At 46.4% G+C, this 20,659-nt stretch overlaps 1 long non-coding RNA gene across 1 annotated transcript; it reads left to right on the top strand.

The window, feature by feature from the left end:
* The first annotated feature begins 1,286 nt into the window (after window positions 1-1,286).
* On the top strand, window positions 1,287-19,120 carry LOC146347388 (uncharacterized). The gene is made up of 5 exons (XR_014789870.1): window positions 1,287-1,332; window positions 4,766-4,844; window positions 9,392-9,483; window positions 11,865-11,949; window positions 18,486-19,120. It is a non-coding gene; the product is annotated as an uncharacterized LOC146347388 (long non-coding RNA).
* The last annotated feature ends 1,539 nt before the right edge of the window (window positions 19,121-20,659 follow it).

Genomic DNA, 20,659 nt, shown 5'->3' on the forward strand with positions numbered 1-20,659 from the left:
TAGGCTTTCTATTTCCACATCCAGCCTTGTTGGTGACATGGTGAGGCTAAAATGGAGAGGAGAACCAACTCTGTGCATGTCTACTTAGAAGTAAGTCTTACTGAGTTCAATGCAACTTACTCCTAGCACATGTCAGCACCCCACTTCCCCCAGCTCAGCTTTGTATTTCCACATCCAGCTCATTAGCAAACCTCTTAGTTATCTCTCTGGGTGAGTTGGTGACTGCTTCAGAAAGAACTTTCCATTATAGTACTGTCTCTTTTTCTTCATGAGTTTCATAACAGAAGTATGGTGTAGTGGTGAGAGTCCAGCACAAAGTCACCCAGTGAGATAACTGACAGGAGGTTTGCTAATGAGCTGGATGTGGAAATACAAAGCTGAGCTGGGGGCAAGTGGGGTGCTGACATGTGTAGGAGTAAGTTGCATTGAACTCAGTAAGACTTACTTCTGAGTAGACATGCACAGAGTTGGTTCGCCTCTCTGCTCAGCTTTGTATTTCCACATCCAGTTCATTATCAGACTTCCTGTTGGTTATCTCAGAAGACCCGTGGGTGAATGGGGGGGGGGTTCCAGGGAACAGCTGGATTGAGGGAGATTCCCACACACACACACACACACACACACACATAATGGAAGAATATAGTTCTTCATATTCCCTGGTACGTTTATTCCTCATTTTGTCCATTCCCTGAGCATGTGCAGAGTGTGCTTTTTATTCAAACAAAGAGAAGGTTGCTGATCTTTTCCTTCATGCTGCATTTGTACAAGTGAAGTGTGACTGCTTCAGAAAGAACTTTCCATTATACCGTCTCTTTTTCTTCATGAGTTTCATAACAGAAGTATGGTGTAGTGGTTAGACTCCAGCCCAAAGTCACCCAGTGAGATAACTAACAGGTTTGATCATGAGCTGGATGTGGAAATACAAAGCTGAGCTGGGGGCAAGTGGGGTGCTGACATGTGTAGGAGTAAGTTGCATTGAACTCCGTAAGACTTACTTCTGAGTAGACATGCACAGAATTGGTTCTCTTCTCCATTTTAGCCTCACCATGTCACCAAAAAGGCTGGATGTGGAAATAGAAAGCCTAGCAGGGGGAACGATACTCGTGCAGGGCTCCAGACTGGCATGGTTATTTTAAAAGTTTCTTTCTTTCTTTCTTTCTTTCTTTCTTTCTTTCTTTCTTTCAACAGCGTTGCTTTAAACAAAGAGTGCATCGCTCAGGCACACCTAGGGCAGCCTTGTTTTGGGAAGCCCCGAGGAGGAGGAAGTGTTTTGGCTGAAAGTAAACGGAGAGGGAGGATTTCAATTGAAAAAGAACACCCACAAACAAGGCGGTAAGCATAATTCTTTTTTTAGAAAAAAAAACTTACGTATTTATTATCGAAATATCCTACCTTGCGTTTTTATTTACGAAAATTTCGCAACTCTGTGCGTATGACAAAAAAAAAGCTGCATGACTGCTGGCTCCGCAGGACATCGTGGTGCCGCTCCGCAGAGGATTCCGTGGCACAGACTGAAGGGAAGTCGATCCCATTTCAGTCCGTGGTGGAATTCTCTGACATCCCTAACTGAGAAAGGGAGCCTTTTCCAGTTAGGGATGTATGAAACACCAACCTGGCTCTGCGCCGGGCAATCTGCAGAGAGGGGGAGGTACTCCGTCCCTCCCCCTGGAATCCTCGATGGGGGAGGCGATCTGGTCTTCCCCCCCGGAATCCTGCCTGGCCGGCTCCGCTCCGGCTCCAGCCGCCTCCAGCCAGACATCCAGCCACTGGGCAGCCCTGCAGGGATGCAAATGGTGGCTGTCGTAGCTGCCGCCATTTGCGTCCCTGTATGTAGCCGTGATAGGCTATGTAGCCTGTCACGGCAGGGAGAAAAAACCAGGGATGGACGAAAGTCCCTTACCTGATCCCGAAGCTTGCTTCGCGGTGGGGGGGATGCGCTCTGTCCATCCCCCTGAAATTCTAGCCGGGGGGGAGGTGCCCTGTCCCTCCCCACCGAAATTCTGGCCGGGGGGGAGGCGCCCCGTCCCTCTGGCCACGAAACCTCCTCTCCTGCCGGGACGCAAATGGCGGCAGCAGTAGCCACCGCCGTTTGCGTCCCTGCAGTCAGCCGTGATAGGCTATATAAATGTTTACGTTAGCCTATCACGGCTGACTTAAAAAAAAAAAAACGCATATGCAAATGGCGGCGCCCATGGGCGCCGCCATTTGCATTCCTTATTTTGGCACATGTAGTCTACGTAAACATTTACGTAGACTACGGAGAAAATAAGGGGAACGCTATTTGCGTTCCCCTTATTTTCGCCATAGTCTACGTAAATGTTTACGTAGACTACATGTGTCAAAATAAGGAATGCAAATGGCGGCACCCATGGGCGCCGCCATTTGCGTACATGCTTTTTTTTCCCCCAAAGTCAGCCGTGATAGGCTACGTAAAGATTTACGTAGCCTATCACGGTGTTTTTTAAAAATCTAGCCGTGATAGGCTATGTAAATCTTTACATAGCCTATCATGTTTGTTTTTTGTTTTTGTTTTTTACTTGGAAATGGCGGCGGCGGCGGCAGCTGGTCGGAAGACTGGCAGCTGCAGATGCCGCCGCCGAACCACCGCCGAACCGCCGCCAGAGCCGCTGCCGCCAGGGACATTCGAACAAGGTAAGTCCTGTCCCGGGGTGGGGGGGGCAGACCGTTTCTCCACCAATTTCTGGAGGCCGAATGCGCTGGCATTCGGCCTCCCCGAGATTCGTGGAGAAATTCTCTGACATCCCTAGAAAAAACCCCAGCATACCGAAATGGCAGCGGCTACCGCTATTTGCATATGCTGGGTAAATATTTATGTAGCCTATCATGGCAGGGGGGGGGGGAAACCCAGTGTACGTAGCCTATCGTGGCTATGAAGAGGAGGAAGCGAATGGCGGACGCAGGACAGCCGCTATTCGCAAAACAGCGTGGATAGGAGCAGGTAAGTGCTCCGTTTCACATGCCTTTTTGGGTTGGGGGTGGCGGGGACTTCATCCCACGTGCCTTTCCTGGGTTGGGGGGGCGAGGGCTTTGTTCTGCGATGGATTTTGGGGGGCTGAATGCACTGGCATTCGGCCTCACCAAGATCTGTCACGGAATTCTCTGACATCCCTATTTCCAGTGCTAAATAGGGGAAAGCACTAATATCCAATCAGCTGCTGATAAGAAATAAGAGCATACCTCTCCCATAGCAGAGGGGGAAGACACTGCCAGGAGGGATGGGAAAACCCATCAGGCTTTATCAAGCCCATGAGCCTGATAGGTTTCCTATCCCTGCTATGCATGTCTGCTTGGAAGTAACTAGGGATGTTAGAGAATTCTGCCACGGATCCCGGGGGGGGGCGAATTCCAGTGAATTCAGTCCCCCAGAATCCATGGAGGTACGGAGCCCCCCACCCCACCACCCTGCGAAAGCCCCACGAAATGGAGCCTACCTGGCTGCAGCTCCGGCAGCAGCAGTGGTGGCTCTGGACGCTGCCGGGCTGCTGAAGCCGCAAATGGGCCTGCGTAGGGGATGCCATTTGCATCCCTGCTTTAGCCGTGATAGGCTACATAAATATTTACATAGCCTATCACGGGCTTGCGGTGACCTTGCAACCTTGGTGAGGTTGCATCCTCACCAGCCCGGCAGCGGCTGGAGGCCCCGCTGCGGGTTGGCTTGGCCGGTGCTGGCTGGGACATGCTGGGAGTTGTGGGCCTTGTTTCTGCCTAAACATGCATAGGATCACACCTTTAATTGTTTGAGATAAGTTTATTTTCATTGGATTTGTTAAATCTGAGATGCTCTATGCTTTTTAATGTGGTTTTGAAACAGATTACATCCTGTAGCCCTGCAAATCACTAGAGGTATGCAAACTCCAGTATGACAGGGCTGAGCAAAAATGTACTGTCCTATTGTCTGGTGAAGTTTGGGGAGGGGTATTTCAGGGTCCCTGTCCCCCAAAAAGGAGAATTATTTGCAAGTTGTGTGTATGTGGGGGGCAGTTACTGGGTGGTGGTGGTGGTGTGTGTGTGTGTGTGTGTTTCATAAACAAAACACTTTTTTTTCTCTACTGCAACATGAGACAGCAAGGAGACCTACTCTTGGCTCCATTTCTTGCTGTCTGCAGTCCCCCCTCCCCACTATACACACACACACACAATGTCCCCCCAGAACAATACTCTTTCACTGGTAACCACCATTTACCTCCATGTTGTGCTGGGAATTGACAGTATAAGGTGACATATTGTTCTTCCAAGGAGCATTGTGGGGGAAACATGGTGGTCATTGGGAGAAGCTCTGCTGTTGCATTCAGGGACAGTGAAACAACATTCAAAAAGGTATTCCACCACTGCTACCTTGTAAGTATGCTCTCCTCAACACTCCAACACTTATTGCCAACCACAAAAACCTCAGTCAGAAGAAGAGGTGGGATTTGTCCAAAATAGGACTCGTTTGCCCAATCTGAGGCCTCTGGGTTTTTAGTTTTCTGGCAAACTCCCTGTTCTCTCCCACTCTTTTACTGTGCAACAGTAGGAAAGAAGATGTGAGTGGGATAAATCTTCTAAAGGTATTGGCCTTTGTTCCTCTGTTTACATCAGGGGAAGAGATTTCTGCAAACTCCTCCCTCCATCTGCTACCCTCCGCACAGGGCCCCAAGGGTTCCCTAAGCATCAGGAGCAAACCTTTGGGAGGTGGGGGGGCGCAAAGCAAAAGAGTAGGCCAGAAAGCCCCATTCTCTGAATGTGAATTATTTTCTGTTCACAGAAGGAATGTTTGGAACCAAGCCACTGAGAAGAGATCAACATTCAAATGAAGAGATACTTTTTTCCCCCCCTTAAGTGTTGTAAGTGTTATACATTCCCTAATCACACAGTCAAACATAAAAGGAGCTCATTTTGAAAATAACAAGAGGATTAGGAATGGTTAAGCCATTCTAAAGTTTGAAGTTTGAAGAGAAAGCTATTCAGGCTGCCTGCCTCTGGGCTGAGTCAGCCAACCAGCCAAAGAAACACAAAAGAATACAAGGAGGGGGTGGCCACTTACACACAGGGATGTGTGAGAAATTTATTCTGTCAAATTCACCCCTCCCCCCAAGATTTCTCACCAGGACATCACCAGCAAACAGACATGGACTGGACACATTTTGCATTCCATTTATTTCAAGATGTGCAATGCATTCCGCAGAACAGGAAACATGTATCTGATAAAATGTGCACATCTGAAAAGTGTGCAGAGAAAAATGCTTACATTTCAAAAATGCGTACAAACTTTAGTCAATGGATGGATGCACACAAAAATGTGTAAAACTTTTAAAAATAGGCACAACAATGTGCATTTTTAAACAGTACACACACGCGCGCGCACGCGCGCACACAAACATCCATATGGAACCAGCACAGAACAGATTTAGAGGTGGGAAATGGAGTGAGTTTGCAGAAATTAACCTGCACATCTACCAATCACTACTGACACATAGCCAAAGAAGAGAAAAGCATCACCAACAAAGAAGACACTGCTTTGTATAACATTTGCATATGCAAATTTTTATGAAGAGATACAAATGTAGAAATAATTACTATAGATAATCAAATAGAAGGACCACTATGGGAAAGACTGTGACTAGGTGACCAGTGTACCTGTTCAGTCTTAGTGCAAGCTGTCGATGGACAACTTCAATCCCCTGCTCTCTCCTCTTATGAGTCCTTATTTTTAAACCAGAGCCCTTCAAACAGAGGGCTGTGCTCAGTAAAGTAGGAAACATGGCCCCCCTAAGGAGCTGCCTTATACTGTATTGGACCATTGGATCATCTATTCCAGTACATTCTGCTTAACCTAGCTGCAGGTGTCCAGGGACTTAGACAGAAGTTTTTCCATCTACTGCTGAACAAGAGCCTCTCTCTGCAAAGCATGCACTCTACAATTCAGCCACGGTTCCTCCATGCACATGCCAACTATACATGCCAAGAGTGGGCATAGGGCATTTTTGGAACTGATGATCTGACCTTGGCTTTGTTCCATGCCCTAATAATGGCCATTTTTGTGATGCTCAGGATGGTTATAGTTCTGTTCTATAGTAAGGCAACCCAGTTCAGAGTTTGTCTAACACGTCTGCAGGAAATGTTTTTCTTTTTTTCTCCCCAAATGGAGACTTAGTTGTCTCCATAACATAACTCCTCTCTTGTCTCTACACACAGCCTCACTGAGCACATGAATGCCCCTGAGAATCTGGTCTTGAAATGAACTTTCTGCATGAAAGAAGGAAAAAAATGTCTGCAGGGCATTCTTCCAATGGATTCAGTTTCTAGTCAGCTTGGCTCTAGTGCTTCAGAAAGAAGGCAGGTGGCAGAATAACACCATATTCTGTGCATGAAGCTCTTTCCCTAGTTTACAGTATAACAGCCACTCCACCTATTGGCTTCCTCACACTCAGACTGAGGGATATGTAAACCCTCTGAGAAATGTTGCTGGTTTTATTGAAACTCATGCGTACTCACCTCAAAGTCTTTGCCTGAGGATGAATCCCCAAATTCACTTGTTGCTTTAGGCAAAATCCAGTGAACTAGGATGTTATGTAACCCACCTAGGAAACTTTGGTAGTCACATTCACATTTCTTCTTTTCTTGGCTTCTCTCAAAATTCCTTTGGTGTTTCATTTAAGGCAGACCTGTCCCAATGTTACTTTGAATTTTGCCTTGGGTGAAATTCTGGTGGCAACTCCTTGTTAGACCTGATTCATCTTAATAGCACACCAGCCACTGCATAGTGATGGGCAAATCTGTCGGTATCAGTTCCTCTCAGTTTCTCATTTTTCCTCATATTACGTTATGTCTATCCTGTTTCCCTGTTAGTTTATGACTTCTTTAAAAAAAAAAAAGTCTGCATGAAATTGTTTATGCATTTTCCCAATATGCAGCAAATATGCAAGTTTACCTAATATACACATTTTAAAGCAATTTTCCTTGATATAGTCCTTTTTTGTGTAGGTATTTTTCAGTAATAAACACAGTTTTGTGTACACTTCTACTCATTTTTGTACCCTTTCTTGAGAACTGCTTCACAAAATTCTGAGAAGGCTGAATACAGAAGGATAACTGTGTTCAGGTATAAACTTGCTAAGTTCTTATTGAAATGCACACTGAACATAATTCTCCTCCATCCCAACTTTTGCATGCTCTGGTCCAATGCTGCCTTGATAACATATAAAACAGGAACCACATGGGAAAGCTGTGATAATGTGATTACTTCCCATGCTAACACCACTCAGCTTTGATAAACTATTATGTATTCATACCTCTCAGTTACATACATTTCATTGGGCATTCTTCTTGTAGCCACATTATGTTTGTAGAGTAGAGAACATACTCTGCATATTGAACATACTCAGACAACATACTCGTCTATTCTGATTATCTAAATTGATGTGATGTACTTCTGCTTCAGATAAAATGAGTTTAACTGTTTACCACTGGCCTTTGCAAAACTGTCAGCTTGGATCTTGACTCCTGAATTGTCACCTGTGAATATCAGCTCATACTCTTGCTGGTGGGGGGAGTGATTTTTGCTAATCCCTCCCTTAAATAATCATATTAACACTGGTTCTTATTGATGTTTTGAAGTTTGTTGTTGGTATTTTATTCTGAAAGTTGCCTTGATTGTTTGTTTGTTTTTACCTTCAAAGGAGGCCTATAAGTAATGAGGATTTACATAATTTCCCTTCTGAGCTCAGCTTGCCATGTCTTATGAAGCAGTGAGGGTGGCTCATTGGAATGACAAGCCACACCAGAACCTTCAAACAGCCCATGGGTTCCGGGTAGCTTGTTAACCATGGCAACGAGCCACCCTTGCTGAGATTGCATGACATGATAAGCCATGCCTGTGAAGGTAATTAGGCAAATCCTCCCCCCCCCTCATGTGCGGTAGGGGAAATAATAAGCCACTATGGCTTATTTCCTCCACTGTGATCACGCGAACTAGTCACTGAGTGGGTTGCATCCAATATTAGTCCTAGTTAGAGCAGACCAATTGAAATGAGTGGGACTTAAGTTAAACTAACATTGGATACAACCCTCCATGTGGATCTGTGCCATGTCTCACTGTGGTTTAACATCTACAACAAAGCTGTTTCCCTTGAGGTCAATGAAAAGAACCCTTATGGATGCCATGACTGCGCTCTCTCTCTCTCTCTCTCTCTCTCTCTCACTCTCTCTGTGTGTGTGTATATGTGTATGTTTGGTGGGAAAAGTTTCCTAGACCACTTGATGCTTCTAGAAAATATGCTGCCTTCCCTCACCCCTGACGTATGATTCTCCCCCCAAAAAACCAAAACCAAAAACCTGTGCATGTGCAAAACATTGCAAGCCAGTTTAAAATGCTTTAAAAGACATACAGGTTGGGACTCGATTAGTGTTTGAGCTGAGAGGTGTTCCTACATCACAAATAAATAATGCATTATGTCTTCGATAATTTCTTCATTCTGTTGTCAAGCTTGTAAAATCTAAAAGAGCTCTCCCCACCGCCCTCCCCCTGCCCCTGGTACTAATAAAAGCAATATGATAGCTTGCCGATTTTCAAAATCTGTTCTGGTGGCTGTGAGGTGAAGTTTTCATGGACGCTTGGCCATTATTAACATTTGAATTTAGGGTACCCACAATAAACATGTGTTCCACTCCCAGCTTTCCTTCTGCAGTGCATAGGCAGAGTGATTGTTCATGTAAGTATTTATATATTTTACTCATTGAAAATTATTTTTAGGTCACTTTTAAAAGTGTAACATCTTGACAAGGTAAGTCCCTTTCGTACATCCCTAAGCAGAATGAGATAGTAGAATGGAATGAATGAATGAAGCACTTCTGATTGTGGTGGTGGTGGTGGTGGTGAGAAATCACGTATTTGATGGCTTTAAAAAACTACAGGGTGTGTGTGTGTTTTACAGTAAACAAAGAAACAAACAAGCCACCTTATGCTAAGTCTGCAACTACAAACCCAGCACACAAGGATTAAGCTGGGCTACAAGCCTACAACCATATGTGCTAGTTTTTGCTTGTATGGAATGTATTGAATAGGGAGGCATTCAACCATAACATCCCTCTTATGCTCTGAAGTGGTATAGTGTGTCCTTCCATGTCAGAGTTCTACCACCTCATTCTCCCACATGTGTACACTAGGGATGTGCAAATCAGCAAAATACAAGCTCATAGAAGTTCTCCAAATTCCACCTCAAATACTGTTCTGACTCATGTTCATATCAGATTGTGAGCTTTGTTTTTGAAATGTCTGCATTTTCTCCCATCGATTAAAACATGCCTATGAAGTATGCATTTTTTCATATACATTTTCTAAATGTACACATTCTTCTAATGATTTTTTGTTTTGTTTCTCAAATTTAACCAGAAGCAATGTATGGACTTCAGCCACTGAAATGTATGGACTTCAGCCACAGATCGCATTCGGTTCCAAGTTCGGTTCCTGGAGATGTGAACTAGGTACAATCTGGTCAAAACCAAATGAAAATGGTTGTTGTTGTTGTTGTTAAATTTATCATACGTCATTAGTATACAGCTAGCCTAAAATTGGGTCTACACTAGGGATGTACGAAAGTCACTTACCTTTTCGCAGGGGTGATTCGCGGTGGGGGGGAAGTGCTTCGCTTCTCCCCCCGAAGTTCAGGCAAGGGGGGGGAGGCGTCCCACCTCGCCCAGCCGAAATTCAGGCCAGGGGGGGAGGCGCCCCGCCTTGCCCGGCCGAAATTCAGGTCAGGGAGAAGCGCCCCGTCTCCCCAGCCGCGAAAGAAAAAGTAAAAAACAAACAAACAAAAAAAACCCCATGATAGGCTACGTAACGATTAACGTAGCCTATCACGGCTAGATTTCCAAAGTCAGCCGTGATAGGCTACGTTAATCGTCACGTAGCCTATCACGGGTGACTTTGGAAAAAAAAAAAGCACCTATGCAAATGGCGGCGGCCCATGGGCGTCGCCATTTGCATTCCTTATTTTGGCACGTCTAGTCTACGTAAAGATTTACGTAGACTACGGCGAAAATAAGGGCAACGCAAATAGCGTTCCCTTATTTTCGCCGTAGTCTACATAAATCTTTACGTAGACTAGACGTGCCAAAATAAGGAACACAAATGGCGGCGCCCATGGGCCGCCGCCATTTGCGTACGCACTTTTTTTCCCCCCCAAAGTCACCCATGATAGGCTACGTGACGATTTACGTAGCCTATCATGGCTGACTTTGGAAATCTAGCCGTGATAGGCTACGTAAATGGTCATGTAGCCTATCACGGGTGTGTGTGTGTGTTTTTTTACTTACTTTTTTATTTTGTAATGGCGGCGGTGGCAGCCAGTCAGGAGACCGGCCGCCGCCCCCGCCCCCCACGAAACGTCGCCGAACTGCCACCGGGACCCGCCGCTGAGAGGGACATTCACTGAAGGTAAGTCCCATCCCGGGGGGGGCGGGGGGCCGGCGGAGAATTTCCCCAACACTTTCGGGGGGCCAAATGCCTCGGCGCTCGGCCTCCCGAAGATTCGGGGAGAAATTCTCCGCCATCCCTAGTCTACACACTTGTGGAAGAACAACGGGAGGGGGGAGAGAATGGACTGTACCACTTCAGACAACAGGGGGGGGCATCACTTTTGAATACTCCCCTGTAGAATATATCTCTATCTCTATCACAAAACAAACAAGCACATCAGTGAGAGATGTTGTAGCCCAACCTTTTGTATGCTATGCTGCTTATTGATTTTTTTTACTTGAAGACTGACCGAGAGAGCATGAAATAGGGATGGCGGAGAATTCTGCCACGGACTCCAATGAGGCCAGATTCTAAGAATCCGCCTCCACAGAGTCTGTGGCAGAATGGACCACTCACTTCTGCCACCCCTCGAAGTTCGTGCCGGCCAGATCCTACTTGCCACCGGCCAGGTCCGGGTCCATCTGCTGCCATTTGCTCCCAGTCTGCAGATGCAAATGGCGTCTGGCATAGCGGACGCCATTTGCATCCCTGCTCTTTGCTGTGATAGGCTACATAAATCTTTACATAGCCTATCATGGCAAAGAGCAGGGACACAAATGGTGTAGCAGATGCCATTTGCGTCTCTGCTCTTTGCCGTGATAGGCTACGTAAGATTTCATAGCCTATCTCGGCAAAGAGTAGGGACGCAAATGGCGTCCACCACGCATTTGCGTCCACAGACTGGCAGCGGATGGAAATCCAGCAATGGATGGACCCGGCAGGTGGCTCTGCGGACTCGCCGCGGAGTGGAGCCGGCTTGGGGAGGATTCTGGGGGGAGGAACAGATCGCTCCCCCCACGGACTCCCAGCAGGCCTGGGTGAGTGGGATTTGTACATCCCTAGCATGAAAAGTGTGATTTACCCACCTGCAGCTTGTAGTAGAATTTTCCATAGTACTGCATGTGTAGACTAGGCCCATGGAATGACATCACAGGCTAGAAGTCCAGGATTTAGGGGATGATAGGCTGATGGATTGAGACAAACCTCTCCAAAGTGTGTAGGGGGGACAGAATTTAGAGTACTGTGTACCAGACTACAAATATTTAGCAGCAAACGTCTCGTCATGCAATCATTGAGCATTAAAAAAAATACTGTTAAGAGACACATTTTTTTTTTTTACAATGTGTATGTAAGAAAGAGAAGGTGGACAGATTGATCAATTGATCTAAATCATCTGCTTGGCTCCATACTGCCACGTTCCAGCAGTGTCCCTTTCATGAAATGACTATACCTAACAGCACACTCAGAAATGCCAAATGAAATTAAAAGTGTTTCTTTGCAGATGTACCTTGGAGTTCATTCATAGTGACAAGTGTACTTTCAACCATATGAACTTTTCAACTTTTAGATTGCTGAGCAATGCAAATAGAATGATGTCAAATACAAGTCATAGCCAGATGTACAGAGAGAGAGAGAGCACACTCTAAAGAGAGGTATTTATGTTAAAATGTTGTATTCTTTCAAGGTACAAACTCTTGACATTTACAGATCACATTGTAAGCACATTCTGATACTCTGGGGAGGGGGGGCATAGCTCAGTGTTAGAGCATATGCTTGGCATGTGAACAGCCCTGTGTTCAATTCCTGACAGTCTCCAGGCAGGAATGTGAAAGACTCCTGTCTAAAATCTCAATGATCCCGTGCCAGTCACTATAGACAAGGCTGACTAGATGGACCAATGGTATAAGTCAGCATTAGGAATGGACGGATGCCCCAGAGTTTGGGTCCCCAGGCACCCACCAAGCCACCAAAGCAGCTCTGGTGCCCCTGAACCCGTGCTCAAGCTCCCTCCTGCCCTGCTCGCCGATCCACCTGCACTTCCCCTGGACCCGTCCGCAAGCACCATGAGAGCCATTTTGCGAACGAAAATGGTGAGTGTGAATATGCACGTATCCTATCCTGCCATCTGTAATCTTGCATATATCGGCCATTCACAGCACCATTTTGCATAAGACTAGATGTGTACATATGGAGAAAGCAAGAGAATTCCAGAAAAATGTCTATTTCTGCTTCATTGACTAAGCTAAAGCCTTTGATTGTATGGATCACAACAAACTGTGGCAAATTCTTAAAGAGATGGGAGTATCAGACCACCTTACCTGCCTTCTGAGAAACCTGTATGAGGATCAAGAAGCAACAGTAAGAACCAGACATGGAACAACCGATTGGTTCAAAATTGGGAAAGGAGTACGACAAGGCTGTATATTGTCGCCCTGCTTATTTAATTTATATGCAGAGTACATCATGAGAAACGCCGGGTTGGATGAATCACAGGTCGGAATTAAGATTGCCAGGAGAATTATCAACAACCTCTGATATGAAGACGATACCACCCTAATGGCAGAAAGCGAAGAGGATCTAAAGAGGCTCATGTTGAGGGTGAAAGTGGAGAGTGCAAAAGCTGGTTTGAAACTCAACATGAAAAAAACGAAGATCATGGCATCTGGCCCCACCAATTCCTGGCATATAGGAGGGGAAGAAATGGAAGCAGTGACAGATTTTACTTTCTTGGGCTCCAAGATCACGGCAGACGGTGACTGTAGCCATGAAATTAAAGGATGCTTGCTCCTTGGGAGGAAAGCTATTGCATAGCATACCTAGACAGCATAGTAAGAAGCAGAGACATCACCTTGCCGACAAAGGTACATCTAATCAAAGCTATGGTTTTCCCAATAGTAACGTATGGCTGTGAGAGCTGGACTATAAGGAAGGCTGAGCACTGAAGAATTGATGCTTTCGAACTGTGGTGCTGGAGAAGACGCTTGCAAGTCCCCTGGACTGCAAGGAGGTCAAATCAGTCCATCCTAAAGGAAATCAACCCTGAGTGCTCTTTGGAAGGACAGATACTGAAGCTGAAGCTCAAATATTTTGGCCACCTAATGCAGTGAGAAAACTCCCTGGAAAAGACCCTGATGCTGTGAAAGCTTCAAGGCAAAAGGAGAAGGGGACGGCAGAGGATGAGATGGCTAGATAGCATCACTGATGCAATGAATATGAACTTGAGCTAGAGATGTCAGAGAATTCCGCCACGGATCTCGGTGAGGCCGAATGCCAGTGCATTCGGCCCCCCGAAATCTGTGGCGGAACGGCCTGCCACCCCCTGCCCCCCTGCAGATCCCCCCTGGGATGAGACTTTCCTGGGGCGGATGTTCCGGGTGGCGGAGGCTCCGGCGGAGGCTCCGGCGGTGGTGGCTGTGGTGGCTGGTCTTCCGACCGGCTGCCACCACCGCCATTTGCAGTCTTTGTCATTTTGTTATTGTTGTTTTTTACAGAGACGTGATAGGCTATGTAAAGACTTACGTAGCCTATCACATCCCGGTTAAAAAAAAAAATGTGTATGCAAATGGTGGCAGCTAAGGCCGCCGCCATTTGCGTTCCTTATTTTTCACCGTCTTAGTATACGTAAATATTTAGGTTGGCTAAAATGGTGAATCAAAAAGGGACGCAAATAGTGCCCACTATGCTATTTGCGTTCCCCTTTATTTTCGCCGTAATAGTCTACGTAAATATTTATGTAGACTAAGACGGCAAAAAATAAGGAACGCAAATGGCGGCGGCCATAGCCGCTGCCATTTGTGTACGCTTTTTTTTTTTTTTTTTAACCCAGAGCCCTCCATGGCCAGAAATCCGGCTGCGGATAGCCCTGGTCTCGGCCTGGCTGGCTGCTCTGTGGAGCCACCGTGGAGCACAGCCAGCTGGGCAGGATTCCGGGGGGGAGGACCAGATCACCTCCCCACCCGTCAAGGATTCCGGGGGGAGGGACAGAATGCCTCCCCCCCCCCATGAACATAATCCGCGGAAAGGTAAGTGACTTTCGTACATCCCTAACTTGAGCACACTCCGGGAGAGAGCGGAGGACAGGAAGGCCTGGCATGCTATGGTCCATGGGGTCACAAAGAGTCAGACATGACTTAACGACTGAACAACAACAACAACAGATGTGTACATATTCGCGATCACCCTTGTCTTTCACATAGTAGTCCTTGCGGTGCTAGCAGATGGGTCCAGGGTGAGTGCATGCAGTTTGGCCAGTGTGGGGAGGGGGAGCTTGGGTGGGGGCAGGGGCTCAGTGGACATGACTTGGGGATGTGGATGGGGCAGAGTCCACTGAACTCTCAGACCGAATCAGGTGCACAAGCCATCCCAACTCAGCGTAAACAACTTGCGAGAATTGCCAACTGGCCAGAAAACACACACACATACAGACAAAGCCTGGCCTGTTCTTGTACCTTTGATGGTGGTTGCACGTGTGTTCAAAAGTTGGCAACCCTCACCAGGGATAACTCACCATTCTCTGCTGAAAAATTCTAAGTAAGGGCCGATCCACATTGCACCCGTCATCGCAAATAATTTGGTGTTCTGTCTGGTTATACGCTCTCACATTAAAACGTGATTATCCACACTCACCCATTTTCCCCATTGAGGTGCTTCATCGAATGCACGAGCTCAGTTCACACTCGAGTGCTGTGCTGTTTTCCTGCTCTTTAAGACAGAGGCTCTCATTGGATAATCAGAAACTCTTCCTGTTTCTGCTGATTCCACGCCCACCACGCTCACAGCTCTCGACGGCCCCATGTCGTCTTCCAGTTACTGATTGCATAGCTTCCTCAGCACTCAATGTTTCCTCAGCAACAAGCAAAGGCCGACCCTGCTTAGCTTCCGAGATCAGACAAGCATGCGCACATCCAGCCCTTTGCTTGTTGCTGAGGAAACATTGGGTGCTAAGGAAGCTACGCAATCAGTAGCCAGAAGACGATATGGGGCCATCAAGAGCTGTGATTGGACAGGAGGGAAATACAAACACCGCTGTATATGGACAGGCAGGGGAGGGGACTACAAACAGATATGGTAGCAAAGGCAGAAAATCAGAGCACATTAAGGGGAAATACTGGGATATCAGGGTATTGAAAGCAGGAGCATGGAAGCAGGAAATTCTGGTCCCAATTCGAGGTGGGTACTGCGTAGTGTGAAAGATGGGTGGTGAAACCTCATTGGAAGCGAAAAAACCCATAAGTGTAGATCGGCCCTAAGTGTTGCAGGACAATATAAACCTTTAACATATCCTGCAATGGGTTACAGTATGTCACTTACATCTGGAGGTTGTCACAGAGAGGAAGGCCAGGATCTCTTCTCGATCATCCCAGAGTGCAGGACATGGAATAATGGGCTCAAGTTAAAGGAAGCCAGATTCCGGCTGAACATCAGGAAAAACATCCTGACTGTTAGAGCAATACAACAACGGAACCAATTACCTAGGGCGGTGGTGGGCTCTCCCACACTGGAGGCATTCAAGATGAGGCTGGACAGCCATCTGTCAGGGATGCTTTGAATTGGATTCCTGCATTGAACAGGGGGTTGGACTCGATGGTCTTGTAGGCCCCTTCCAACCCTACAATTCTGTGATTCTATGGAGCCTGGTAAACTAGGTTCATGAAAAGTGCACACACCCCAGGTGGTATAGTTGTAAGTCAGGAGATGTCAACACAGCAGCTTCTCACTATCCTGCATTAATATTCTAATCCACAGCCAGCAAAGAGAAACCTCTCTGGAGTCACAGGGCTGATATTACAGCTGTGTGACTCAGTCACCAGCAACCCCCAGAAGTTGTCCTGGCCTATTCACTCCCCTTGAAATTCTTACAGCTGTTTCACTAGACTGGCATTTCCTTCGATGACATACAAACTGAAAAGTAGCTGATGTGCCCAGTGGTGCAAATAGCTCCAAAATATCAAAGATGTGTTTGGCTGCATTCAATCAGTAGTCAACTGTTTTCTCCTGCAGATGCCCACAGCATAGAATTTAGCTTTAGCATCTATATTATTTCTTTAGTTCATATTTATCCTGCCATTACTCCAAGGAATGAAAGGAAGCATACTTGCTTTTCCCCACTTTTATCCCCACAACAACCCTGTGAGGTCATTTAGCTTGAGAGAGTGTGACTGGCCCAGGGTCACCCAGCCAGCCTTATGGCTCCAAGTGTATATGTGTGAGTGTCCCCATACATACAAGCCAGGGCCCTCAGTCTTTTAAATGCATTTGAATATGCAAAGTAGTACACATATATTATATCAGGATGAAGATAAATGCAATACGAAGAATGGTACAGCATGTTCACATACTCACAAGGCTCCCCATCCAACTTTCCATTTGTTGTTGTTGTTGTTGTTGTTGCTGTTGTTATTGTTATTATTATTCCGATGATGATGATGATGTAGGATTGCTGCTGCCATCACCTCTTCTTCTGGCTAATGAACTTTCCCCAGCTGATGCAGGAGGAGCAGGGCCAGCCCTACCATGAGGCAGAGTGAGGCAGTCATCTCAGGCAGCAAATTTGGGATGTCATAAAAGGGCAGCAAATTGTTAGTTATTTACCTTGTTACTGCATTTCTACTGCCATGGAAGCAGTAGCGAGATGCTTATGCCAAGAGGAAGATGCTTATGCCATTTTCTGCCACATGGACCAAAATAATTCAGTTATCTCTGGGTACTATGACCTTGACTTGGGTGGGTATGAGGCATTTTAGGGATGTATGAAATTGGCCTTACCTGGCTCCTCCGGGTTCCACTTGGGGGGGGAAGCGCTCCGTCCCTCCCCCCCGGAATCCTCGCCGGGGAGGGAGGCACTCCGCGCCTCCCCTGCGGAATCCTGGCCAGCCGGCTCCACTCCGCGGGGATTCCACAGAGCCGTCGGCCGGCTCCACCAGCAGCTGGACATCCGGCCGCTGGCTAGCAGGGACGCAAATGGTGGTGGCTGTAGCCGCCGCCGTTTGCATCCCTGTAGTAAGCTGTGATAGGCTACGTAAATCTTTACGTAGCCTATCACGTCTGACTTTTTCTTTAAAAAGAAGCGTGTGCGCAAATGGCGGTGGCTATGGCCGCTGCAATTTGCATTCCTTATTTTGGGCCGTCTTAGTCTACGTAAATATTTACGTAGACTAAGACAGCGAAAATAAAGGGAACGCAAACAGCGTAGCAGAATAAATAGCGTAGCAAATAGCGTAGCAAATAGCGTAGCGTAGCAGAATAAGGAACGCAAATGGCGGTGGCCGTAGCCACTGCCATTTGCGTATGTGCGTTTGTTTTTTTTAAAAAAGTCAGATGTGATAGGCTACATAAAGATTTATGTAGCCTATCGTGTTGTTTTTTTTGTGTTTTTTAACCTAGCCATGATAGGCTACATAAACCTTTACGTAGCCTATCACGTCTTTTTTTTTTTTTTTTAACACTGGAAATGGCGGCGGTGGCAGCCGGTCAGAAGACTGGCCGCCACAGCCGCCGCCGCCGCCCGGAAGATCCACCCAGGTTAATCTTGTCCCGGGGGGGGGGATCCGTGGGGGGGGCGGGGGGGCAGGCCATTCTGCCACGGAGTTTGGGGGGGGTGAATGCACTGGCATTCAGCCTCACCGAGATCTGTGGTGGAATTCTCTGCCATCCCTACACCATTTACTGCTCTGCCTTAGGCAGCAAAATGTCTTGGGCTGGTCCTGACAAGGAGGAAGCAGTAATTGCAGCAGTAGCAGTGAATGAAAGAGCGAGAACACAGATGGCAGGGAGGGGCAAGACTGATAAGTGTTTGAACATGCCATGCTGAATCCAACCAAATTTCAATCTAGTCCAGCATTTTGTTCACACTGTGGCCAACCATATATTTTGGGTTAGTTGGTAAGCTTGTCTGTCAGTTCACTAGTGAAGCTAGGCTTGCAGCTAGTGCTCTGCTGAAGTCTGTGCTCCAATTTCCCAAAAGAACCATCACCCGCACGCACGTGCACGCGCATGCACACTCACACGTGCATGAGCGCGCGCGCATTCACACACAAGAGGCTTCTGTTTTTCTGCTTTGTTCTCAGAGTGCTTTAGAATTTCTTTAGAATTTGTTTTAGTGGTGTATTTGAGCTTACATCCCTTTTTGTGAGGTGGTCAAGGGTGTGTGTGATTTCCTTCGATTAAACATCTTTCCATTGCTCTGCAGCCTCCTCAGCTGCCTGAACTTCCTGGTCTGAAAAGGCCCTATGGGAGGAATTACCTCATGATCTCTTCCCCTGGGATTTAACTGAAGCATCAGAAGCCAGGAAGGCTGCATACTACTGAAGAGAGAAATGTGTAATGAAAGATAAGTCAGTCTCCCACTGCGATCCACAGCACAAGAACCCCACCCACAAGAATCTCACTGAAATTTCCTTTCTCTGTTGAAAAATGTTCAAAGGGCATTTCTTTCCCAGAAAATTGAATAACTATGGTTGGGCAAACATGTGGAAGAAATTTTCAGCACTGCCGTACTTGCAGCATAGCTGAAGAACGTATAGAGGGTCTACTTTGATATTTGTCTGTCCTCACCTCAATAATCCTTGAAAAAAAAAACCCTACAAGCTGGATCTGTATTATCTACATATTGCATTTAAAAGGGGAAAGGAAACCGAGAGAGGACAGTTTTCCAAGGTCACCAACTGAGTTCATGGCAGAGGGGAGTTTTGAACTCAGGTTTCTGTGGTGTGCAGCTAGTCTCTTAGCTATGATACTACACTAGCTGTAGTCTTTAATTGGCTGGTTTGTGACTGCACTATCAACCCTTTGTTCATACATAATTAATAAATAAATAAATACTACTAATGCTTCTTTCTTTTCTTTTTTTTGCTAATGAAAATCTTGATTCCTGACATGCTCAGGAGAGATATAATTCTGGGAAGAAGGTAACTGAATTTTGGCTGCCTTTATGGTTATAATAAAGGATCTTATGCTTCAAAACATAACGGGAATCCGCAGGCTGGCCAAGGGATAATCTAGAACAGAATCAGTGAGGGATGTATGAGAATTTCAATTTTGCTTGCAAAACTTGTATGTGCCCACCAAAAATATTCACAAATTGTCAAGCAAGTGCTTGCATTCATCTCATTCCCAATTCCCAGTTTGATTTGCACAGATTCCCTAATTTGCACAGATTCCCTCAGTAGACCAAATCAGCTCTCTTTTAGTCTATGGAGGAGATTTGCATAAATTTGGGGAGATCTGCATGAATCTCCTGTTTGATCGCTGCTCAATTTGCACAAGTTTGCCCATGCCTAGAGTCCATAGCTGTGCTACCTTAAATCTGATGAGACAAGCTGAGGTAGGTAAAGCTATATTCAAGATGGTAGCAGAAATGCAGCTAAGGGCAAAAAGCAGACATTACTTTAAATGTGTGTCTAGCAGCTACATCTCCCCCCCCCCACAAACACACATTTTTACACTAGAGTAGGTGCAAGGGCCCTGATCCAGATCAGGACCCTAGCGTTTGGGGGGGGACACTTTTAAGAGTGGGGCTCCTGCAAATACTCTAGAATAAAAATGAAAAGACGCACCTGCTAGGCACTCATTTAATGTGATGTCTGTTTTTGGCTCCAGTAGTGTAGACCTATGCAGTTTTACTTAGAAGTCCCACTGTGTGCAGTGGGGCTTACTCCCAGGTCAGTGTGCACTGCAGCCTAAAGTGCCTTCCAGATGCTCAGAACCATAATGGGGAGATTTTATATGCAATCCCTGATCACCAACCCAGCACAAGCCATTCCGGCTAATTGCAGTATGGACAAAATTCAGCAGTTGTAGGCTGCGTAGATCTCTGCCTCTTCAGCACTTCTGCTGAGGCCATTGGTGGTAAGCGAAACAGAGGTCTGGCCTCACACCACTGGGAGGCAGACTGTAGTTTGGATAACCAACAGTCCCATGATTGAGGCACATCCACCATCTGCATGGGATGCACTCATTCATATACAGAGTGGGAACTAGAGGGGTTTGGCAATACGAGATGCTGTAAGAGCATCACACTCTGGCAACAGTGAGGACCAACAGCTGGTCTTCGAGTGTAGCATCCACCACTGCATAAAATACCAATGACATTCCAATTGCTCAAGTTTGGAAATAGTCCCGGTTTTAAAGACCCTGGCTCATCTGTAATCTGATTTTTAAAAAGGAAAGCAAAAGAGAATCCATCTTCAGCGGCATAATCCTTTTGACTTCTTTGAGTCCCTCTGCAATTCAGTGACTACATTCCACTGACCTATTGACACCACAATGTTATAGTCTGACACATAGGTGATAACTGTGACTATCCTCTTGTACTCCTCTTGCCAGCACTTCCTTCACAGGGTTATATATACCACCACAAAATCT

Source organism: Heloderma suspectum, chromosome 4, assembly GCF_057233095.1.
Source record: "Heloderma suspectum isolate Gila_16-S chromosome 4, 16-S_ref, whole genome shotgun sequence".
Lineage (NCBI taxonomy): Eukaryota > Metazoa > Chordata > Lepidosauria > Squamata > Helodermatidae > Heloderma > Heloderma suspectum.